The sequence below is a fragment of the Scatophagus argus genome, chromosome 1 (assembly GCF_020382885.2).
Source record: "Scatophagus argus isolate fScaArg1 chromosome 1, fScaArg1.pri, whole genome shotgun sequence".
In the NCBI taxonomy this organism is placed as follows: domain Eukaryota; kingdom Metazoa; phylum Chordata; class Actinopteri; family Scatophagidae; genus Scatophagus; species Scatophagus argus.
This window is the reverse complement of record NC_058493.1, coordinates 12028934-12055010: the sequence shown is the minus strand read 5'-3', so window position 1 is coordinate 12055010 and position 26077 is coordinate 12028934. Positions and strand designations below refer to the sequence as shown.

General features: G+C 39.9%; 1 protein-coding gene across 11 annotated transcripts in view; it reads right to left on the bottom strand.

The window, feature by feature from the left end:
- The window catches only part of esrrga (estrogen-related receptor gamma a), a 142089-nt gene that overhangs the window by 94290 nt on the left and 21722 nt on the right, over positions 1-26077 (bottom strand). For 7 of the 11 annotated variants that reach the window (XM_046383543.1, XM_046383564.1, XM_046383600.1 and 4 more), the window contains 2 exons: positions 15465-15548; positions 14613-14711 (listed from right to left, as the gene is read on the bottom strand). The exons of 2 other annotated variants lie outside the window; for them this stretch is intronic. The gene's annotated coding sequence lies outside the window, so the exon portion shown is untranslated. Of the gene's footprint in view, positions 1-14612; positions 14712-15464; positions 15549-15706; positions 15844-26077 lie in introns of those variants that run through there. 2 more of the 11 variants (XM_046383572.1, XM_046383582.1) reach the window with 2 other exon arrangements.

Genomic DNA, 26077 nt, shown 5'->3' with positions numbered 1-26077 from the left:
CACACTCACATACACACACTGGAAACATACTTCTTTTAAAAATGCTGAGATACAAACACATTCAAACACAAACAGAAGCTGGAATGACATACAAAAACACAGACGCACAAAGATACATAGTGCAGCTTGTCGGGGATGAGCAGGCAGAATGAAAACAATTAAACAAAAAAGGTTATTTTAATAAGTCTTGTGCTTATAAGTGTGTGTAATTGCATACAGCAAGAGAGGCGGGACCCTGTTTATTTCTATGAAAGTTGCTCATTTGCGCATAAAGCCAAACAAGTTTGAATATTGTGCATAGCTTTTGCACTGTGCAGCGCATAGAGCCAGCATGCTATTAACTTTCCCAGTTGAGCTAACTTCCAGTTCAGTTGCATGGGGATACAATGATTTAATAATGCAGCTTCTCTAGACTTTCCAAATGTTATCAGACAGAGTGAATCAAATTCATTTTGTTGGGGTTGTGAAAAATGTATTCACAATTCTTCCTCAATGTAAGCTTATGGGAAAAAAGTCTTTTGGGGTCAGTGTGCATCATGTGAAATTGTAATTACATGGTTTAGCCACTATGTGAAATCTGAAGCCTGGTACACTTCCTGGGGGCTTACTGTATGCATGCATCCAAGCACACATTTCCCTTTGTGTTTTGGATTTTGTGTAATCTTTGGTTTTGTGTCTATATATTCCACGAAATTATATCTAGACACAGGGACACAATGTACATAGCTGTGTGTGTTCAAGTGTATTCGCATGTATGTGTGTGTGCCAATGTGTGTGTGTGTGTGTGTGTGTGTGTGTGTGTGTGAGATGACATCTCTCTCTCCGGTGTTGACAATTCATGTGTCAGGGGAACTTATTAGAGACCCTCACAGCCTAACCCCACACCTGACCCCCACCCTGATGTGTGTCTATGTCCGTGTCCGTGTGTGTGTGTGTGTGTATTTGAGTGTTTTTCTAGAGGCCATCAAAGCCCAATGTTGATTTGTCATTATTGTTTTTTTTTTACTTTTCCTTATTAAAGGTTTACATGACCTGTCACTGGCATTTATTTCATGTGGATTTTAGGAATTCAGACAAACAAAATAATTTACAGTGAAGGGTTTCTATCCAGCATATGTGTGTGTTGTGTATCACTATGTGTGTTTATGTGTGCCCCCGAACTCCCAAATAAACCAGGGGGTCAGGCCTCTGGTTACCCCTGGATGTCTGACCCTAAGACCTCATTGCCCCAAAGAAATCTACTGGGCCATGCTGTGTGAGTGTGTTTTAGTGTGTATGAGCTTTGTGTAAGTACATGGTTTTGTCTTAATGGGTGTGTGTGTGTCTTTAGTCTCTTCTCTCTATTGTTCCTTTTATTTCTTTTTCAACTCAAGTTTTCACATTTTTAACTGCCCTTTCTGAGATTTTTTAATTTATCTCAAATGATCTATTAATGAGAACAGATTTTTAAAGGTAATCTGGGTTTCATTAGATATTGTACTGCCAGTAGCTTCACATAAGTAACGGGCCTTTTTAAATATGTACACCTCCAACAACAAAAGTAAAAGTCCTTCCCAGTTCATCCTTACCCCCTTCTTGCTGCTTTGGTTACCGTTACCTCCTTTCCCTCCTTCATCTGTCCCTCTTTTAACTGTTGTACATCCTGCATGCTGACCAAAGTCATTATTAAGGTCAGGAAAAACAAGAAAATAAAATGACAAATGCCACTTTATTGATTACCAAATGCATGGTCATGAATCCTCATCACAATAATAAGTGAAAACAGGCTGTTATGCAAATTTAAAAAAATGTTTTAGTGGTGTTTTTATTGTTGTTATTATTTTGTTTCCTACATTCCCTCTTGCATTTCTGACATGGTTTTCTCATGACCGTCATTGAAAAATACATTCCAGTTAGGGAATTGGCTTGAGGGGTCTGTCTTTATGCAGCTGGCAGAGCAGAATAAACAGCACTTTTACCACACGTAGATAGTGTGTAGGGCTTAATGTGTTGAATGTCAGTGGGTATCGGTCGGCAGGTCTCGTACTTCACTCTGCTCTACAATGTCAACACTGCATTTAACCCCCAGATGACATTGAGCATACCAACACACACACACAAGCACTCTTTTATACACTAGCGTGGAATACACACAGAGAAGGAAATCTTAACTTCAGAGCCCCTTTTTTAATATGGAGGAGAGCAGACAGAGAACAGAAATGTGTACATAACTTGCAAGAGATACGATTACAAGGTTCCTTCGAGCAACACATTGACTAAAACACCCTGTCTATGGTCTCTGGCATCACTGCTACCAAACAATAAATAAATAATATGAAAAATTGCATTATAATTGTTCCTTCTCTCGTTTGCAAATATGTTCATGATCGTCAAATCCTTCCCAAACCAAAGTCCCAAAACAAATTAAGAACAGATCTACAAACGTGACAGTGAAAAAAGGCGACAAGATACAAGACTAAAACCAAGTGTCGGTCTGAAGGCTCTGTCCCTCACAAGTAACCATTTTAATATGCAGATGAAGCCATTAGGAGCATTCTGATGTTAGGCATGAGAAAAAAACAGCAGCATACATCGTGTTAAGTGTTACTGCATTTCACTTCTTTCAATCGCAATGTCGAACAGGCAAGTCTGACACACACATGCACACAAACACATGAAGGATCGAGCGCAGAGGCTCCAAAGCAACAAGAGGGGAGGGAGAGGGGGAGAGAGAGAGAGAGAAAGAAGAGAGAGAGAGAGAGGGAGGGAGAGAGAGAGAGAGAGGGAATGAAGAGACAGGACACGTCATGCTATTCATTCTGGTAAAGGTGTAGCCAATTTTAAAATATTTATATATATTTTATACATTACTTAATACACTGCTGGGCATTTTGTGAATTATTGATTATATTTTGTATTGTTAATCTGAATCTGCAAAGTAGCCAAAGCTGACAGATAAATGTAGAAAGTAGAGATATATTTGTCATCACCATAAGATCTTGTTGTTTCTAGATTTAACAATAAAAATATTTTATCCAGCTGTTCCATTAAAGGAGGTAGATGACAAAACATGGCTCTGAACTCATAAATTTAAAGGAAAGGGTCAAGTGAATAACTTTAGTTAACAGGTTTAAGGACAACGTAACAGTGACCTCCTTACAGACATTTCACCAGGCTTTCCAGCCTTGGATCATCAAAATGACACTCAGGGTCCTCTTACTGCCCCTTCACACATTTAAGGTAGAATTATTGCAGTGAACGTTGTCAGCACCTGAAGGATTCATGAGGTAAGTTTAAACACTAGTGATCTTAATAAGCAGACTGAAAATGAAATGTCAAGATTTAAAGAACAGGTAATGAACAATCCAATCATGACTTCTGTCTTCTTCACATTCTCTCCAAAAAAATCTTGCTCACAACTTCCCTAACTGGAATGCTCCCTCACCATTTCCCTTGTTTCCTTTCTGCTACCCAGCCTTATTTGACCCTTCTCACTCTCTTCCAATCTCTCATTCCCTTAACATGTCTGTCTCACTCCAAATTTACTTGTTTACTCACTTTCCTTTGCTAACCCTGATTTCCTCTCCCCTTCTCCATCACTTCCCCCAACTTATTCACTCCCAATCCCTCTCTTTCCTGTCCCCACATCTCTCCTCTGTCCCCTTTTCCCTCTCCCTCTCCCACTCCCTCACACACACACACACACACACACACACACACACACAGACCTCTCTCACTCTTACCCTCTCTTGTCTCTCCAAACTCGCTCAAGCACAACTAAGCCGGAGGTTTGAGTCCCAATGAGAGCAGTTAGGGCAATCAGTGCTTTTCACACCCTCTGATGTTCTTAAAAGGTGGAGGGATCAGACGGCCCTGCTGTACTGCCGCATTTCCCCGACACACACCGCGCGCGCACACACACACACACACGCCTGGTCTTACATGCACCCACACAAGCGCACAGAAACCAATGCATACACAGATTATAACACACATATGCACATTCTCTCAACATAGTCACACACACTCACATGCATACCCACATTCATAAACACTCACACACACACTCACAAACAGATACAGATATTTTCTGAGATGTCCCCTGTTGCGCTAAAATGAACTGGTGATTGGAGTCAAAGCTACGATACTGACAGAAGCGAGACATTCAGAAACACACCATGGGTTGTTCAAGGGGTGTCAAAGACAGATCAATCAACACACAAAGATTAAACGTTTTGGCCATTGTGTACCAGTAAAATGTTTACAATGAGTTACAACAGTCAAAAGGTTTGGAAGACTTCAGTGGCATTTACAGTATGGCTGGTTTTAAAAAGAAAAAAACAGTCTTTAATTTAATCCAAAAGTCATTCACAACCAGCTAAAGTACTCAGGAATACCTACTTTAAAAATGTTTTTAAGCAAAATAAACACACTTATACTACATATAAAGGAAGCATGCATGTGTGTGTGTGTGTGTGTGAGATACATCAAGGTTTCAAGTTAAATGCTTGGAAATAGTTCTTGCTGGTGTATCATTTAGGTCTGTGGGATCAGGTGTGCATGATGGTGTGATATGGAATGCAGTTAGGAAACTGAATGTACAGCTCCACGTTCCCCATAATGCGGCAAAGAGCAGTGACGCTATCAATTTACACCGTAACGGACAACACAGTCACTTTGCACCAAAGTGAAAGACACCAACACACACACACAGCGCACAGGCACAAAGTTCAGGGGGATTAATTCACTGCATCATGTCATCAATCCTACCTTACCCCCAACCGCCACAAAGGCAGGAAAATTAGTAGAAAAGGGAAACTGAAGTGCAGTGGCCTTAATACTAATACTCTACCCACACTTCTCTCTTCTGCTTTCCCTCACTTTTTCCCCTTTTATTTTACTCAATCTTCTCCCCTTTTCCCCTCTTCCACTTTCCTGCCCTCTCTTCATCAATCTATCCCCCACTGCAGCCTCAGCCAGCCCACCTTGATGAGCAGAGGCTCTTAGTCACATTGAGGTCAGTCTGTACACACACACACACACACACACCGGGAAGGGGTCATCCTGCCAGGGTTACTCTGCACAAAGTCAGCGTCCTATAATGTGACTGCTGTTGCCTGCATCACACCCTCATGATCCAATTAGGAGCCTCGATTCCTCCAATCAGCTGCTGTGACAACCAACGGGTATACGGGCAGGCAGAGGCACGCGGGCAGCGCCAATCTTGTAAGTGCTTTTAAGGGATTAGAAGGTGGGTGGAAAGTAGGGAGGGAGGGGAACATCTCTCTCTATCTGTCTCCATCCTTGGTGCTCTCGTTTTGTTGCTGAGAACCCTACAATACCTCCTAATTGGCCTGAAAATTTATTATTATTGCTACACTTCCAAACCCAAGTGAAAGAAGAGCGGGAGATATGACGAAGGCAAAGAGAGATATTGGTCAAATAAAAGTTGGGACAGGTTGGGAAATAAAGAGCAAGGAAAGGAAAAGTAGAGAATGGAGACAAAAGTATAAGGGTCCTGTGCAGAGGTTGTAATGGAGGGGCAGTAAAATGGAAGACAAGAATAATCAAAGCAAAACAGAAAACAAAGAGGTGAATGAAGGATGAAGTATTTAAGAAGACAAGAAAAGCATCAGAACAGGTCTTAGAATATATACAGGATATGGCAGGTCAGTGTGGTGAATTTAATACACAATTGAGCAAAAGAGAGAGAACAGAGAGGAAGACAGTGAGCGTGTGAGAGAGAGAGAGAGAAAGAGAGAGGGAGGGAGAGAGAGAGAGAGCGAGGGGGCAAGAAAGAGAAATGTTAATAAGGTTCAGACACCGGCTGTAGTGAGAACCTGTTATCAGAGCTGCTAAAGGGCAGAGAACACAGGAAACCACAAACACTGTAAAATACAGATAAACTATCTACACTATATCTACTCTCTGGTTATAAAAGCACCGTCTAATTAGACACACACAAACAAGCATGCTCACCACATATCCAAAAAAAAAAAAAAACCCCCAAAAAAACCCCCAAAAAACAAAACAACTCCACATACTCACATACAGTACATAAGAAGAAGCATACACTTACTGCAACAAGCAAACAAATGCACGCAGACATACACACTCACACATCACACCTTTAGCCCTGCCTCATGCACCTGTTATCAGGGCAACCAGTTCAAGTGTTAAATAGGCAGAAACATTATCTTCAATAAACCATTTAGTGAAGGCCAATATTTAGATCTCTGAAGAGAAGAATAGATGGGGTTTTTTTCATGGCTTTTAGCAGTCATTATCCACAGATCTCATACACACACAACAGTATGGGGACAGGGGCATGTGTATGAGGTACCATGCGATAATATCTTTTGGTATCTTTTGTCAAACATTTAATATCTATAATTCTGATATAGAGAAAATTAAACCAGGCTTGTGCTTTTAGCGAGGCAGGCTTATCTACTGTGTGTTAAGTGTGCACTCAGACACAAGCGCAAACAGGTTGGATAAGCATTTATGGGGTACTGATATATTTATAACGTAGATGATAATATAATCTGCGTCTCTGATGAAATCTATGACCTCTGTTGAGATCTGTGGAGAGCCAAATGCAGTTACACTGGCAGGGCCCAAACCATTCAGCCCTCATGAGCCTCAGGTTAGTGGCCTGTAACTGACTCAGTTAATCAAGTCACATTTCATGATACAGTGAGGTAAACTGTCCAATTACAGCAGAAATCAAACAGAAAATGTCAAGTAGGTGTAATGTACTGCCATGCTAAATTCTGTAAAACAAGCATCTCTTCATCATTGGCTGGGGTTGGCTGGACAGCTAAAATGTTTTGTTACACTTCTGGCGTGATTGTAATCTTGGTAAAATTGACTTGTTCCAAAGCAAGACTACAAGCTGAAAAGCTACTTTATGTTACTTTTGTGCTAGAAAGGCCTGTGACAACTTCTTTTGAATGTGTCTTCATTCTTAAAATGTTTTCTACATAAGTGAAAAAAAAAAACTAACTGGAAATCCTGACCATTGTAAGACATGTGAAATGCAATTAATAACTAACACATTAATAATGTATTTATTCACTGGCAATGGTCAGCAAGCGACCTGCATCATACTGTACCAGTACTGACAGCCTGATAACCAACTTTTATTTATTTAGTTTTAAGGTCAACATTGTTGTGCTAGTCTGTGTGCATGTGTGTGCATATGAATATGTGTGTGTTTAGCCACCACTGTGAGAATTTTATCTTTCTCCTAAGCATTTTTGCTTCAGGCAACAGGACCTCAATTAAAGCAAACTGCTTGTAGCAGTCATGGGCTTGTTACACACACACATTCACACACAGACACACATTATGTCTAAAGTATGAATATTTCACTATATCTAAGTCCTTTTACCTTGGAATGACCTGATTGTCCCACTGTGTGTGTGAGAGAGACTTCATTTCCATAGAGGTATGTGGAAGTGCATTCAATCTACTGCTCGAGCAAAGACATGGACACTAATACAAGCACAGAGGACTTGGTCCAATGTCAAGGAATATTCAGAACATTAATGCCCACTTTGTTAGTTTTTACACCTTGGTGGCTCAGTGTCTTATATTAGTTTATTACTAACCCCACTGTGAGATGATATATCACACTACATCTCATTCTGACCTGTTTTCCTTTAACTATTACTTAAGTAACATTTGACAAAATATAATATTGTTGATATAAAGGGCTTAAGAAAAATCACACTCATCTTCAGACTTTCCTTTTTCTGATATACAATAGAGAAGACAGTCTTCAAATAGGCATCAGTTAGCCATTACCATAACCATTTTATACTGTATATTTATATTGCACACCACTCAGTTCGCTGCCTTATGGCAAAAACAAGAATATGCCACACATTTATTTATTTTAACAAATATTCTAAATTAACTTTAAATCTATAATTAGTGTCTGTCCTGGCCAGTTGACAGGGTTTTTTTCTTTACAAAAGCAGCTCATTAATAGGTGTTTTATACAGCTGTCACCAACTTCAATTGCTGCAGCAAGGTGGTTTGGACGCAAAGCACACAGACATACACACACACACACACACACACACACAAACGTAAAATGAGAGCAATGGGGGAATTGCTTTTTCTCGCTCTTTGTGTGTCTCTTTCTCTTTTGCCGTGGTCATTTAAGAGACCCAGTTAAAAGTGTCTCAGAAAAAAATGCTACACACATTCTGTGTGCATTAATCACCTACGGCAGCCTCGCTCTTGGTTCTCAGCCCCACATCAATTACCAGGCTTTTTAAACAAATTCCCCTTATCGAGGTGAGTTGAGGCACGCGTTACGAGCCAGTCAGGCTGTAATGGAACATAAAGGGGTGAGGCACACGGTGTATCAGAGTTAGAACTGCTGCGTGTCTACGACAGATCATTTTCCATGTCTTTCTATAAAGAGAGAAAATCTTCGACAGCGAAAGCAATGCGGTTGGTTCTCATTTCTTTTATGTTAATAAACATTATTTTGAGGTATGATGTTAAGAAAGAGGTAAAAGTTTGGGTGACAGTCAAGGTCAGTATGGTAGTTAGTAAACAGTAATAATTTCAAAAAAGCCTTTAACACCACATGGAAGGATGACGGAGAGAGGAGAGAGGAATGAGGCAAACCTAAAAAAATGCCCCTCACAACATGTTGTTTGCTAATGTCAAAAAGAATAATGTAGGAAAGGGGAACTGCCTTGCCAAACTCATTCTTTTCCCTGTTTTACCCTTGCTTCAATGCTTCCTCTTTTTCCCTCATCCTCACGATACTGTCCCCTCTCAGTCCTCTTCCTCCACAGCGCTCCCTCCCTCTCTCCTCCCTCTCTCTCTTTACCCTGTGCTTGCCAAACACCTCTCTGTTGTGTTCACGTGAAAGACAATTAGACCCAGTGACAGCTAGTGTCCAGACACACAGAGGCACAATCCACTTCTCCTTCTCTTTGCAGCTCTCTCTGCTCTAATACGAATGGGTACAGAAAGGAGAGAGATGTGGCAAAATGTTGGGCTAGTTAATCAGACTGCCATCCTGCTGATTAACTTCTGAGTTTTGCAACTTTATTCAGAATTTATTTATTGATGCCTAACAACTGGAAGCAACTCGTCATTTTTACATGTCTAGCCCAATATGAAGAGAAAGAGAGCAAATGAGGCAGGAGAGACGTGGTTGGTCATGTTGGGACTCTCTCTTTACCATAATCAGCATTTCTGTGTGAAAATTTGAATAACACCAAGAACTGGTAGCATCAGTCTTTGCTGTTGCTTTCAGCTTTTCTGCTGGGGCACAGTGGTGGTCTAGAGGTGAAGGGACTGACTACTGACCCCAACATCCCTGGTCTGAGTTGAGGTGCATGCCACCAATTCTACATTGAAATGAATGATTAAGTTAGTGAATGGATGGAAGAATGAATGAAAGGGCACAGAGGGCTCACCTCTTACCAGAGTAATCAGGCCATTGATTAAGTCAGCTTTTCTCATAGAATTGACCATTTCTTATAGATTATCAATACTTGGGCCACTTAGGCCATTTAGAGGTGACTAGGCAGCATGAGAACTGTTGGTACTAATGAGCATGGAATGAAGTCACATGCAGGGGAAAGTACATATTTGTGTGTGTGCGACAATCATGAATTTTGAATAGATAAAGTGATTGTGCATTGATTTCAGTGTATTCTCGTCTCGTTTTTATATTTATAATAATAGAGAAAGAACGCGTATTATTTGTGATTATCATGTTGGTGCGGATTTGATAATTCATCATATGTGACACTCAAAAAGACAGTGAGTAGTACAGACACACACACACACACACACACATCAGTGGTGGGAAGGGAAACCCGAGCTGTACCAGGAGTGGGATAACAGGAGTCCAGGAATAGTGGCAATCGATGGATGGATAGATGGATGGATAGGAGGGGGGAAAGGAGGTTGGAGGCAAGAGGGGGTGGGCGGTTGAAGGAAGAAATGAGTGGTCTCCTGGGTGGAGTGGTGATAGTCTTGCTGAGTGTCTGTGAGGGGAGAACGGCAGGGGGAGAACAACAGAGGAAGAACAGATGAGAAAAAAAGACGGGTGAGGAAGCTGAGAGAGGAAAGCAGACGAATGAACCAAAAAGACATGTAATGCATAAAGAGAAAGGAGTGGTGAGAATCAGAGGGCGAGAGACAAGAGAGGTGTTTTAAGTAAGTAAAATTTATTAGTATAAAGCACCTGTGGTTGAAGGTGACAGTATTTGTCTTCCAACAATGTTCACTGACTGGATCTAATTGATCTAAATACCTTGGTTAAAGTTTCCCGGATAAAAATTATCCCGGTTAAATTACTGCTTTACACTTTCATGATAAATCACTTCATCCATCAGTCTATAAAGTGCTAAAAATTTGTGAAAAATTCTCCAGAGCCTAAAATGACATCTTCAAACTGTGTCTTTTGTATAACCAACAGTCAAAGAAACCAAAGACTGTCATAAATGACAAAGAATAGCAGCAAATCCTATCATCTTAGAAGCTGGAACCAGCAAAAACATGACTTTAAAAAAATAAATAAATAAATAAATAAATGAAATGATTAATCAATTATCAGAATAGTTGGCAACTAATTTTCTCATGAGTGACTCATCAGTTAATCGACTAATTGTTGCAGCTCTGAAAACAAACTGCAGTGCATCCGTCAGCAAACGCTACTTATTTAGTGAGCAATGTGTCATTTGGTATGATTGAACTCATAAGGACATTGATTGATCAATTGCTTCAGGCATTCATTTGGCAGTATTTATTCTCCAGCACTACCTAACCACCTTTGTTAAACAATCAAAAAAAATGAAAAACCAAATGTCATTCATACCTAGTATGTGCAAAAAATTGTAGTCTTGCGGTCCAAATGTAAACATAAAAACCTTTTCTGTGTAAGACTTAAAAATGGACATGAAACATCTAGGGTAATGCAAAAACAAAGAGATGTTTGAAGAAATGACAAAGAAGGTTCATTTAAGCTACTCTGAAGTTTCCAACAAGAGGTAACTTATTTCATAAGCAGTGCGCACAACCACACTCAAGTACTCACACAGCTCTAGAATAGCTGTAAAAACAGGTATCGATGTGAAGGCCCAGTCAATGACCATCAGAGGTAAACAGAGACCGCCATTAGCCATCCAGTCAATCGCTAAAGCATTCTGGGTAATTCTACCACACACATACACCCAGACACAGGGATACACACATCGACAGCAAGAGGACACCCCTCAGGGGCATATTAACCACACACACACACACACACGAAAGAACTGCATTTATTCCATCACTCTGTGTGCTATTACTTGTGTTATCATGCTCTGTCCCTTCCACCTTTTCCATTTGTTTTTTTTTTTGTCTTTATGCTCTTTTTACCTAACCAACTCTCCTTTTCCTTCTTTTTTCCTCTGTCTCTCACACAAACACTCACACACACACTCACTCACATTGTCGTCTCTCTCAGGGGCAAAGTGGTGGTTGCTTGTTCCTAGGGGGTCTTAACCAACTCTCATTAGTGCAGTGCAGTAGTTTCTTTGTGTGTGTGTATGTGTGTTTGTGTGTGTGTGTGCATGTGCGTGCATGAGTGGTGGGGATGATTGTGCATTAGTCAGCCAGCTAATCAATGGGAAAAACCACTGAGTGTGGGCCACTGCTTATGTTATCATCAGTGCTATTAATAGGGAAACACCCATCCACACGTATCCAAATAAATAAATAAATAAGCCACAGAATGACACACAAGCTGTTGATACAGGCAGTTAAGATTCAAACTCAAAACTCTTTCAAATTCAAACTCAACCTCAGCCTGATGAAACTCAAGGAAATATGTAAACTATGGCAGCAAGAGAAGGACTTTAAAATGTCTGACCACAGAGAACAGGATATCAAGTGTCAGACTGAATTCTTTGTGCAAACTAAGTGTTACCACTCTACACAATGGGACAGGATAGAGAGATTAACCAGGAGGAACCATGAGCAGCCTTAAGTCCAAGCTGGGTTAGCATGGCTCCCATCCTGGATCTCTTTCCTTCCCTCCTGGCGCATCAGGCTGGCCTGGTTGAAGGGTTAAAAGACGCTGTGGGAACTGCTGTGACTGTCCTAAAAAAATCATTGTGCTCAAAGGCATGCTCATATACCCATGAAAAATATTGCTCAACAGCATTACAAGTGGTTCTTTTATTCATAATAATAGGGGATCCTTGGATCTCTATTGGTGCTATACAGACCCTGTATTTAAATGGTACTACATGACACCTTTGTCAAATGGTGTTATATATATAACCATTAAAAATGTTGTATAGCACTGCTAACTAGTTCCTCCCGCTAGAATTTAAACTGACAACAGACAACTGTCAGTATCCAAACAGTCTTGTTGCATTCCACCACCACTTCATTCTCTACTGATCTCTGCTGACATCAGCCCCTGGTGATACTGTTAACAACTGCCAGTAACCTCTGGGTGACATCATTCTGCTGTAAAACAGCTCTGATTTAACCCTACCTCAACCACCGCCATCGTCACCCATTCAATGTCAGTTGAACTTTCTGTAGTTATTGCTTCTTCCCCACGGGATGAAGATACTCAACTGCTTGATTTGGTTGTCAGTATTCACCCAGTCGATAATCACACTTTTTCATCCAATAAATACAAGTAATATAAATAAATTTACCCTGTTCTATATGAAAAGGTTCAATTTTTTTAACTGGGTGCAATGATGTAACTGCTATCTATAAATATATGCACAGATCCATACAGTAAAAATGATAGATCTGGCCAGTGTTACAGGAAGTTAACGTGACAATATTAATTTCGATATGCTGGATGAAATGCTTTCAAATGTTTACTAAACATGCACACTTGTGGCCCATGGGTCAAAGAAATATACCGTGAAACTGTTATAGTCTCTCTCTTTGCCCTTTTCTCTTCTCTTTCTTTAATGAACTATTAACTGTCCAACAAAGCCAAAACAGCAAACAACACTCACAAAATGTGTACAAAAAAATGCATGTGGCTGTTTTTCACATATTATAAGCTAAAATTACATCAGGGCTCTGTAGAAATCCAAATAATTACAACAACTTTTTCTCTTTGACTCTCTCCACTGTCTCACCCTCCCTCTGCCTCTCTCTCACCCTTATCTGTCTTTCCTAGTGGGAGTGAGACAGATTAACGTTGGTGCTGGTTTTACTTATCATACTTTAGCCAGCACAACCCTGCAAGGGATAGAGTGGAAGCAAACCGCATCACCACTCAACACAGGGCCCAACACAGTATACAACTACAACTGCACAAAACATACATACATACATACATACTGTACAGACGTATGAAGTAGTATTCAGTTAGTGGTTGTTGATACTGGGCAGGACTCAACCTTCACCTCCACGATAACCATGACTGGATGAAAAAATAGACAAATTTTCAAAGCTTTATATTTATATTTCTGTCTCTTGGTCTACACAGTTTCAAGTGTTTTTATGCATGTTTGAATATGATTAAATATGTGTTATGCTGTCATTGGCTTGGCAAACAAATCCCCCTGTGTATGGGTGTATGCGAATTTGTGTGCACCTATCTTTGTATTTTACTCAGGGGTACCCTCGCCCTCTGATACACAAGCACACAAACACAAACACTCACACACAAACAGTTAGAGCTTAATGAAGCAGAACTCAGCCTGGTGCCCATTAGCCTGATAATTAATAATTTCTCCCTGCCTCCTAACACACTTATCAACTTGCAGAGGAGGTTGTGTGTGCATCTATGTGTGTCTGCTTGTGCCTGCGAGTGCCTGTGCACTTTGGCAGATAAGAGATGTGGTTGGTAATAGTATACATGTATGCGTAGGTTTGCACAGATGTTAGTTCTCATGTTATTGCTGTTACATGAAAACATCAAATTCCACTTAAAAGACACTCAGTTGCCAGTTTACAGTTTTCAGGTGTAGGCTGTTGGCCGGATGGCCAGAGATTAAAACTCTTTGCGGCCGACTACTTTCCATTTCAAGTCACACCACTGTCACTTTTTAGATCTTGGTCATTTGCACTGTTGTCATTTCTTTTCACTGGATGAAGGATTTTAGTCATTGGGCAAACAAGTTGAGCTTAGCAAAAACTCAGCACAGAGCTCCCATGCTTGTGTTGGAGAGACACCAATTTATAATGTGAAACTGCTTTATTCATGATTTTTACTGGCTTAATTATCAGGTATGTTTGGTTTGGAGAGGAGGAGACATCTGCTGATAATTCAGTAAATGCTGTATGAATGATGAACACTGAATGAATGCTAACATACAAAAAAGCTGAGCACCTAATATTACAAAGAAGCCGAGCATACATTAGTGGCAGCTTGGATGTCAGGCCCTTCACTGAAGAGTGAAAATAGAAATGTGGTGTCTAATTTAAGATTATCTGGAAATAAACTGCACACTGTATCACTGAAGCCGTCAGCTGAATTGGTGAGCGAATCTGTCTCACCACCAACTGTTGAACTGCACTGATGAGAAAAATCTGACATACTGGACGTTACAGACGTCAACTCTGGAATCAGAGTAAAGTTACTTATGTTATAAAGTGTAGCTGTGGAACGCTTCATGTGAGAGACTTACTTTGCTTTGCCCAGAAGCTAACCATTTGCTGTTCCAACGAGGGCTGCAGTGTGATATCCCTTTTGTAATCCTGCCTTGAGCTGTATTGTCTCTTTGGACCTTATAAAACAAATCCATAATGTTAAATTAGACACTGCATGTCTTCTGTGAGAATTTAGCAAATTTTTTTAGTTGAAAACAGCTATTGTTGTTGGTAACATGGTTGCTGGCCATCTACTGCCAATCCATGATGCCTTGGTTGAGAAGCTGTGCTCCCCCTGACCTCAGTAGGTCACTATTTTCACCCAGCTGGACACTGTATGCACTAATAGAAAGGTTTATTATGGACACCTAGATGTAGTTTGCTGTGCTGCTGTACATACCAATTAACAGAAATATCTCTATGTATAATGAAATACAATTAAACAGCATCACAAAGTTCTGCTTTGAAAAAAGATAACAAAAAAGTTGAACCAACATGAATGTATATTGTCTATTTAAACATTAAAAAGCAAGGCGGTGTCTACCATAGTTGGTAGTTGATATAGTACAGATAAAAGGTTTTGACAGTGTTACCAATGAGTGAAAAAGAACGCAGCACAACACAAAATCAGATCAACTGAGAGTGACTTCACAATGGAAGAAAAGAAATAGATCGTATCAGAATTGTTTCAGCAGGTGGTTGAACATGCACTGAAAAGCACAAATGATAGCTGCAATATACACACCTCTCACACCTTGAAAACCTTCTGTTACTACTTAGGTTGCATATACGCATATGCCTGCTATCAAATTAGTATTTCATGGGAGGGAGAGAGAGAGAGAGAGAGAGACGGACAGACAGGGGTAACTTCAAGATTGCAAATCATGTACCGTGATGTTATGGAAAGCGATCCATTCCGTGTCCTCCTCTTCTTCCTTTCTCCTCTTTGTCTTTTTCTGTGTCACTTATTCTTACTGTTGTGATCCAAATATGTTGGAAACAGAGAGAGGGATACACAGACATAGATAGAGAAGGACAAAGGGGATGGGGGAGAAAATGAGGAAAAGGGTCAGACGATGATGCTACAGTTTGTTGATGAAATTACAGGTCTAAGGTTTTTTTTTCAACCAACCAACTTCCTTCTCTTCTTTTTTCTTTCCCTTTCTCATTTCTTCTCTTTCTCTCTATCCCCTTCATGCACTCACTCTACCTCCATCCCCTTTTTCACCTCCCTTCTCTCCAACTCTGTGAATAGAACATCAAAAGCCTCTGAGTTAGATGGGGAGTGACAGTGTTTGCTATTGGTATGCAGGCAGACATGTCTGCTCCAAAGTGTTAGACTGAAGGCCCCGGCTAAGTGTTTGTCAAGACTTAAAGCCATTGTTCTCTTCTCCTCTCCTCTCCTCTCCTCTCCTCTCAGATCTCAGATTTCTTTCTTTCTTTCTTGATCCACTTTTCTACTTTGATGGAACATTTTACTGCTTCATGTGTATGTGTGTATATAGGCAGGTTGTTATAAGTCTCACTATGTGTGTGAGTGGATGTGGTTGGTTGAGAGGATCTATTAACTTTTATGATTATGTTTGTATGTGTACGTTCTTTAACAACAGGCAAATTCCATCCAGTTGCAATTGGTGAATACTGGATTTGTATAAAGCTTAAACCATAAGTACATCTTTTACTCTTTACTAAACAAGTTAAAAGTGTTTTCAAATATTTTGTTTACTGTGTTTGTTTACAATTCAAGTTGATGGAATGGTTTCTGGTTTCAGCGCAGAGTTTATAATAATCCAATGTTGTTGTTAATCTATACCCAAGGGATTCAACAACGTTTTAGCCTGCTACCATCCTTCATTCACCCTACACTGAAAAGAACGGCTTCTGGTTTCTGTTAATACCTGTTCATACCTGCATGAAGTTGCACATGCACCATCAGTAAAGTTTCCAGCACAGCAGTACTGTAATGCTTTAACTAGCAAAATGAATGAAAAGATTGACACTGTAAAAGACAGAAGGTAGATGAAGAACACGTTTATTGCTCCTCTAACCTCATACACACACACACATGATATTTGTTGCAATATGATAATATAATTTCTCGCCCAGTCCTTACACATCTGGGCCTCTGTCAGTTTCTCTTCACTCTCATTCTCATCCTCACCCTTTTCCTTGTTTCAATCTGCCATCTCCCTTTGCCTACTCCCCTCTTTCTCCCACTGTTACAGTCGGAGCATATGTGTGTGTGTGTGTGTGTGTGTGTGTGCGTGTGCGTGCGTGTGTTTGTGTAAACACTACAATCCTACCAGGGTTACACTCAAGGCCTGGAAACAATAAGAAGCTCTTTCTTTGAAGTCCAACCCGATGTTCTATAGGGTGGAACTGTTAATCACTGATAACCCTGCAGCACCTCATCTCTTCCCCCTGTCTCTCTCCCTGTGTCTCACCCCCACTCCTTCATTGCTGCCCTCATCTCGTGTCTCTTCACCTCATACCTCTTGTCTTTTCTTATTGTCTTACTGGTATTGCTCTTCTCTGTTTTTTTTCTCCCTCTCTCCTTTCATTCACTCAGTTTTCACAAGAGAGTTAGCATCTTGTAATGGACTTTGGCTGATCACCACTGGCGTGTGCTGTGTTAGGTGCTGTCAGTGGTGTGGCAGTGAGCCTAGTGGTGCCAGTAAAGCAGATTATGAGTTGATTTTGGCGTTGGAGACTGGTAATTCTTTTAGACCAACAAAGCTGTTTCATTAGCCCCCTGCTGTTGTCCTGAAAAGAGACACTGTAATGCTCCCAAAACACAAGAGAGCTAAATATACATGCGCATACCCTGTGCCATCTCAAACCATGTGAAGTAAGCGCACTTGTTAATGTAAACATATTATATGTTTCAGAGTTTCCTCATACATTCTGGTGGCCCAACACAATCTCAACATTGCCCGCCACATATTATTTCTTATTTTATTATTATTATTATTCTATTTATTTATTTTTTTCTATTCTATTTTTATTTTAATTTTTAATTACTCCCTACCCCAACAATGCCATCTATGATCATTTACCTAGTGAATAATCTGCCTTTATTCCCTGTGGTGCAACTTCTGCTGTTTACTGCAGGTCTACTTGTGCCATTGTTTTTCTTGTAACTACACCTGGTTGGTACGATGTCATTTGGTACCTTGTTGGTTTGGATCATTTTGATGGGGTGCATCACCTGGTTTAAAATGGAACTGCAGGTCTATGTAAAACAACATGCTCACAAAGAAAGTCAACACAGCAGATGCAAGGTTAAAAAAACAGTAAAAGGAGGGGTGGCGAGAAAAGAGAACTGACTGGATAAGCAAGGTGTGCAGATTAAAGTAGTTAATCTCAAAGGTGGAGGATCAAGAAAATTTTAAATGTTGAAATAAGAAATAATTTACATACTACAGATAGGGCGATTAATGTATTATTTCACATATTTTCAATGAAAAATATAAGGGCGGTTAGGCCCTTATAAATCTCCACCACAGTTACACTGTCAGTCTGTGGGAAACACTGTACACTGTTTCGTTTCAGTTGACTACAGAGATGGACAGAAGTGGGCACAATGGGACAGAGACAGTAGAGCAGACAAACTGGCTTACAGACAGACTAACAGACAGAGTGGCAGGAGGACACACAGACAGTAGATTTGGGCTCTATGACCTGCTGCTATGGGATACACACAAACACACACACACACAACAGTTGGGATATCCAGACCTGCCACTGAACAGGATTACCTCTGTCATGGGAGGACTGGTATCCCCTCATCAGCGCATGCACACACACACACACAGCACATCATAATGGTTCACTGGGCAAGCTGATAAGAATGTACGTGAATGCGTCTCTGTGTGTGTATGTGTGTGTTGAGAAGTCTCTGATGGCAAGGATTAGGGACTCTTGACTCTCTCAGTCTCTCAGCGAAGAACCAACCAGCACAAAATCATGCTCAGGCACACACACACACACACATACACACAAACAAACAGAAGCGGTCGTACAGTGCAAAGTCCTGTTTTAGATTTCACTTCAGTGCTTGCTGCAGAATATATTTAACCCCACTCAACATTTGATAGAGGAAAATCCACTTCACTTATTTGTTTATTCACTTAGTTGCTATGGCAATATAACTGTTTGTTTGGAACATTTTAAAGAAATTAAAATGTATTCAGATCCATTTTATTTTCATCACCTCAAAATATGAATCCTTGTATTTATGTTACCTTTCAATTAGCCCTTTATCTCTGCGGAGGGAGTGGGTCCTTGTCCAGAATGGACAAACCCAAAACACTGGCTCCATTGAAGGCTTTTTGCATTTTTGCATTTATACATCTTGGTGACAACCGTAGGGGAGGGTAAGATGAGGGACATTCAGTTGGTTGCAATCTGCAACCACACTGCAAGATGCCACTAAATCCTGCACATTAGACCTTTAATTGGAAGACTACTTCAGACTTATAGTCCTTTTAGCATCTATTTATTCTTTTGTAATTACTCGGACCCTGGGCTAAAAATATAATAAAGAAGAGCATAAAAATTAAAATGAAAGCCTAAAGCCTAAAGCCTCAAGCTCCTAGTGTTCATGTCTTACAAGGTCTTTGTGTGGAGAGTCTTGGAGACAGCACACTTCCTAACTTGAAAACTGGCAACTTGCAAAACTGTAAGGATTGCTGCTGCTATATTAAAAACAAAAAACAAACAGACAGCCATGATACATTCACAGTTTCACAGTGATAAAGTGAACGGTAAGCATCTAGATTCCAGTGGACAAGCCTCAGCAGAGACGCAGGAAACAAGACAGATTGAAATGCAATGGTAGAAAATACAGAAATGGGAATAGCATGTCAAAATGAGAGAGAGAGAGAGGACAAGATGAATGTTAGAGAAAGAGAGAAGGAGCACTTAACCCCTGGTTAGTGGGGTCAGATCCCTGTGGTGGTGGTGGTGGTGGGGCGGTCCCTGTACATATTCTCACACACACAGATGGAAAATTCAGAGACACATGGAGGCACACATGCATATACACAAAAGCATTTTCACGCACACCCTACATATACATGCAGACACTTTTCTGTGGGTTCAGTTCTTGAGGGGGACATGTGGACCTGAGAAGATCTCTCACCCTAAAAAGCTCTCAGTCTCCCTCCCTGCTTCTCAGACACAAACGCACAAAATACACAGGGCCATCAACACACCTGTCCACAGGGGGCTTGGCACGGGAAAAACCGCCGGCCATTCTTTTAAAACATTTTCTTGGTGTGTGCACATGTAGTTCCATGAAATGGAATGGAGACAATACACAATGATGTGTGAGACAGAGAGGAGGAAAGACAGACAGACGAAACACAGAAACAAAGATGGACAAAAAAGAGAGACAGAAAAAAATGAAACCAGACGAAAAGAAAAGGGGAAACAGACAGATACACAGAGAGCAGAAAAGAGAGAGCAAGTGAGTGCAACTCTGAGAGAAAGAGAGAGAGCATCAATTATTTAGTGAAGGTAACGTGAAGCTTCCTTGGATCAGGCAAACTGCTGGCTCTTCCCCAGAGAAAAGAGAGAATGAATTAGAGTGAATTTATTAGAGACTGTTTGTGTGTGTGTGTGTGTGTGTGTCAGTACAGTCCAGGTTTCTGCACGCGCGCACACACACACACACACACACACACGCCCGCAAACAGATTCTGAGAATCCCAAGCTTGTTTCCAGGTTCATTAATAAAACAGCAGCTCTTTATATGTGCTCTTCCCCTCGCTGTCTTGCCTTTCATCCTCTGTTTGTTCACACACACAGTGGGATTTTACTCTGTATATATGTGTGTGAGTGTGTGTGTGTGTGTGTAAACTCCAACTGGGATTAGGGGATGGCCCTACTGTTTGTTCATCAGTCAGACAATAGTCGACCTCACTGTGGTACATAGAAAAATCTGATCTCTCTTTCATCAAGGGTAAAGGGGAACACCACTGAATCCAAGCTTTCTGGGTTGTTTCAGGTAGATTCTTCTTGAATTCTGATTCAGTGCTTCAGCTCTACGATTTTAATCTTTAAAAGGATATACCTTTAGAAAATTATATAAAACTAATTTGTGGGGAATTGTTATGTAATCAACAACAACAAAAAAATAGTTGTACGATGTATAAGTGTTTAATAATGGCAAGAAATTAGTTCTGCTGAACATTATGATGCCACAGTGAAGTTGACATTTGACCTTTTGGATCCAAAATGTCATTACATTTGTGTGAAACTTTAATTAGTGTATGAATTCTTAAGTTATCGATTGATCTGCCTATTATTTTGGCAAGTAATCGATTAATCGTCAAGGGAAAGTCAAGGTAAAATCATTTCTTCTTTTGTCCAACAACCAATCCACAACTTTAAGATTATTCATTTGCTATCACATCATCATTTGCTACAAAGAAAGGAAGTAAATCCTTACACTGAAGAAGTTTATGCCTGCAAATGTTTAACAACTTTGCATAAAAATGCAACAATTAATGATTAACTAATTACCAAAATAGCTGCCAACTACTTTTCTTTTTGCTCAGCTAACTTTGCTTCAGTTTTAATTTATTTATCTATTCTTTGGACAGTAGGTTAACATTATGTATATTTTTAGACTTGGGTATTTGGTTGTATGAATGTATATTGATGGGACACCTTGTTCTTCCGTTTTGCATGTCCTCTTTTATCTATGAATGTGTGTTCTCATGTTTGTATTTTTATGTCCTATGATGAAACCAAAAGCAAATTTCCACAAGTGGACAATAAAGTTTTCATTATCGTAATGCTAAGGGCACACACAAACACTGTGGAAATTTTAACAGCCTCAGACTTGAGAGGGATCACTTCGGTTTACCGAGATGGAAAACGTGAGTCAGTGCAACACTTTCCTGGGTATTCGCCCCCGGTCTGCCTCCTTGTCTGACTGTCAAACTGTCAGACTTTCTGTCTCACCTTTCCTCCTTTTCTTTGACACACCTTTACTCTTGCATCATAGCTCTACCTTTCTGTTACAACATCCGGATGTCCCACTCCCTGTTAAACCAAACCTTATTTTAGATTCTTTATTATTATTATTCTCATTATACAGAAGCCTAAAAAAAGCCAGTTCTTGGGTTCAGTTTTTCTGTCAGCAAATGTTATTAAAAGTTATTTTACTTCTATGGCTTATCTGAATGCCTGTGATTTGCTGAGACAGGGATTTTGAAGTTTAAGAAAAAGATTGCTGTTTCACATCACTGAAATCTCTCACCAGTTAAAGTCATGTTATGACTAATTAAATTAAGGGAGATGAGAGACCTCAAATAACATAATCTCAGGATGCATACTGCATGTGCACTGGGGATGTCAATACAATTTGAACGTCAGTGTTTCCCCCTATCGCCCTCCAACAAGACCCCCACCAACTCTAAAAGAAATAAATAATTTTATTTATGTTATGTTGTGAATTCTTCAAAATCACGGATATTAATTTTCAGATATTTTTTTTATTCAGAAATTTTATCGAGCTTGTTTTCGCTTCCTTCTCCTCCTCATCCTCTCTGTTTCCTCTCTGCTATGTCACTGATGATGTTAAGTTTTGCTATAAGGTTCAAGTAGCACAATAACGTGATTCTCTTTATGAGTTTCCTGATGTTGCACTGTGTAGTTGATGATACGAGTAACTATTGTACAGCTGTAATGTTGGCAAAGAGTTGCTTCAGCAGTTAGCCTGTTTGGAAACTGGTCTCACTAAGTGTTAAGATAACTGGGTAGCTAAACTATCTTGTCTTGTATTACAGCTTGTTACATTACTGTAAGTGCAATGAAAACATCCCAAATAACATAAAAAATCCCATTCCTTTTCTCAATTGGCACTAATCAGGTTTCCTTAAACATATATTGGCATCACATATTTAGGACATAAAAAAAAGCTTGTTTAACGTGGGTATTGCACCTCATTTTCATGGTCATGCTCCAGTTTGGATGTGATCATTTATTGTCAAGGCACTGTGTGTTTAGACTCAAGACAAAGATGTATATTCAATCAACTTGTGGAAGCCTTTGCTTTCAACAAAGATTAGTACAGTCATTGTTGTGATGAGCTCTATTATCTTTGCACACCAAGCTGGACAACAGTGTCTACAGCTTAATGTGGTTAACAAAGTCATAGAAACATACAACCTGATTTTCCCCCTCTTAAAAATAAACATATTTCCAAACTACAGATTTCTGAGATGTCATCTTTGTCTTGTCTGCTTAACAGGGCATTAGCACAGGGCCAGTGTTGAAGCTCCCCCATAGCTGATCACTGTGCAACAAACGCAATAGTTTAAACAACTAGTATTTCTGGTGGCAACTAATCTTGCACAGCAGTGTTTATAGTCACTTGTCTATCATGTATGTCATGCACGCCTCTCACTTTTCCTGTTCATTACACATCTTACATACTGAAGTTCAGCTGAAACAGATACAGTTTTAATCTCTGTTCAGTCATTTGATTTGGAATTAAAATTATTTTTCTTTGTTTAGCTCTCTCTTTGCAGAATTTTCCTCTCTCTTCCTCTGTCTCATCACTTCCACCATCTAACCAAAGGTCTTTCTCTATACATGTCTGTGTGTTTCCTCTCCCTGTGTTTTATGTGTGTACAAACATATTTGGAGCATCAGCTGAATACCAAATGCAAAACTGTGCGTGAGGTATGTAAGCCTCATGAAGAATTGTGTATGTTTGTGTGTCTGTGTGCCCTTTTGTGTTAGTGTGAATTAGCAATTGTCTTAAGTCTGTGAATACATATGGCTGACTCAGTTATTCTGTCTACAACAGAGCAGCTGCATCTTATCTACACTGTTGTGACGTGTATGTGTATGTGTGTGTGTGTGTTCACGCATGGTATCTGGAATAGGAATCTTAACAGTTTTCCACATTAGAGAAGGGGAAACGTCAGAATGCTATTGTAAGAGATCCACTTCCTGTCTGATAAGCAAAAATCCCTCTCTCTTCTTCTCAGTCTCTTGCGCACACACACACACACACACACAAAAATCCTGACAAGCAAATTTTGCTTTCTATTTCTTTCCATTCTCTCTCTTTCTATCTCTTCGCCTTCGCTCCCCATCAGTCTCTTTTTCTCTCTATATTTCTCTAATAAGCAGAGGTTTGTTTGTGGAGGGCAGACAGGGCAGTGCAGATGAAAGAAAAGAAAAGACAAGCACTCAGAGAGAAAGAAGAGCAAGAAAGAGGAGCAGTGGGTATGAATAAGAGCGCAAGAGCAAAACAGCAGAACAGAAAGGTAAGATCTTTTTGTCCCTCCGTATTGTGAAAAACTGAAAAGTACAGTTATTTGGGATAGAAGCTGAAATGGGACACAGCTTTGATGAGGACTGATCCCTTTACAAGCATTAAAGCAACTGTGAGGACTTTTTCTGTGTTTAACAGTCAGTTTCAAAGTCTCTGTTCAAGGAACACAGGTAAATTAGATCATAGGTGGGAAAATTATCTTCGTATATAATGATATAAATGCACAGGTCTGGAAAACAGCAAAGCATCACCAATGGCAGGAGAGTTCACAACATAAGATCAGGTATACAGTCCACTGACAGACTGGTAAATTAAAGGACAAACATCAAAACACAGCACATAAATGTTTCCACACAGGACATTAGGAGTTGCTGAGTGGTTTGATGAGTATGACAATGGGATGAATCATACTGTATGTTGATCTCAGCCCACTTCAACAAGTGATTTTGAAACAACATATTACAACATATGCTACATGCAGCCTAGGGGAAACCTAAGCGTAGCATAAAATGGACTCCCCTTTTTCCCCTGCTCCCAAATGTGACTAGTGCCATAGCAGAGTGCAGTCCAAAACAAAGTAGATTTATCTCATAATAAGCAAAAGAAGGGGTAAGGGTGAACATGGCCCAAAATAACAAACAAAATATAGACTTAAATATACACAAACCCTTTCTTTCTCCATAATCAGATTTTAAAATTAGAGAATATCTTTTGAACAAATGCTGTAAAAGTTCAGGTGGAACAAGACACTTTTGATTGATTTAACCGTTTATTCATTATCCGTCCGTATGTTTACACAAATGCTGCTGACAATTAATAGATGCAATATAAACTGAACCAACAAAATTAGACCGTCTACCTCATTATATATGTGCCCATTATTCAGTTTCTGGTGGATTTTGTGTTGTTGGTTGATAGATTGAAGAAATAATAGCTACAGTAAATAAATCACATAGATGAAATGTTATCAAGTCCATGAGAAAATAGACTAGATTTAGTTTGAACAGCCCATATTTATAACACAGTATCAAACTACGAAACCCTATTCTGTCAAACTACAATGGTCATGAATACTGGCTATAGCTTGTGGCTGCACAGCACTTTGTCTAGCTTAGCACTTCATCTTGCCAGTTACATCATACATCTTTTTTCTGCTTCTCTTCTATCCCTCACTCACTATTTTTTCCTATTCTAATTCCCCCACATCCTCTTCTCTTCCTTACATTGTAACTCATCTGTAATTCCCTTTTCTGTATCCTTCACCTCCCCAGTCAAATCTCCAATTCTCCTCCTCCCTATACTCTCTCTTCCTCTCCTTCATCCTCTTCCACCCACTTTTCCCTTTCATCTTCCCCTCCTTACCATGATCTGTCCCCTTTCTCCAGTTCCTCCACCCGTGTTATTTTTTTCACACCCTTTCATTCTAATTGTAATTGTAATTCTTTTATTTTTCGTTCCTCCACTTTGCTCACTACCTCCCCTGTATTTCATTTTCTACTTTAACACTTCATCTTCATTTTGTTCTTCACTCCCAGTTTCCCCCTCCCACTCGTCCAGTTGACCTGTGTTGACCCTTACTGTTAACCGTCATTGTAACTGTGTGAATGTTTTCCCCTGAGGCCCATGGACTATCAGTGGGTGTCTGCAGTCCACACAAATTGCCTCAACACGACACCCACTCTGATCTTCTTTCACATCTCTGGGGTAAAGACCAGGGCCCCAAGCTTAATGGTGTTAAAGTGGCAAAAATTGGCCACTAACGCCTCAGCATGTTTTCAGTAAGGCAAGTAAAATATGCTTTTAGGGACCTACATGGGCCTCATTCCTACTCAGTCTGTGTGCTCTATCAATATGAAAGGTGCAAAACATTATTCAAACTTGACCACTGTCTGCAGCTCATTCACAACAATGCTCATTAAGAACAAACAAAAGTGGAAAGAAAGTTGTTCTGCTACCAGGAGAGTCCTTTTATCACTTTATTAACAATGCACTGCATTGATACCAGCTGTTTATGCCAGTTTACCAACTTCAAATTGTTGTATTAGCTGGTATCTGACTACAGTAGGTCTTAATTGAAAGTACATGACTTTCTTTATAATATGTATTCTACTAACAGCCTACTGTTAAGAATACTAAGGCTCTGTGATCATAATAGTTATACGCTCTGGACCAGAAAATCTGCAGTCATTGCATGTGTGTGTGTGT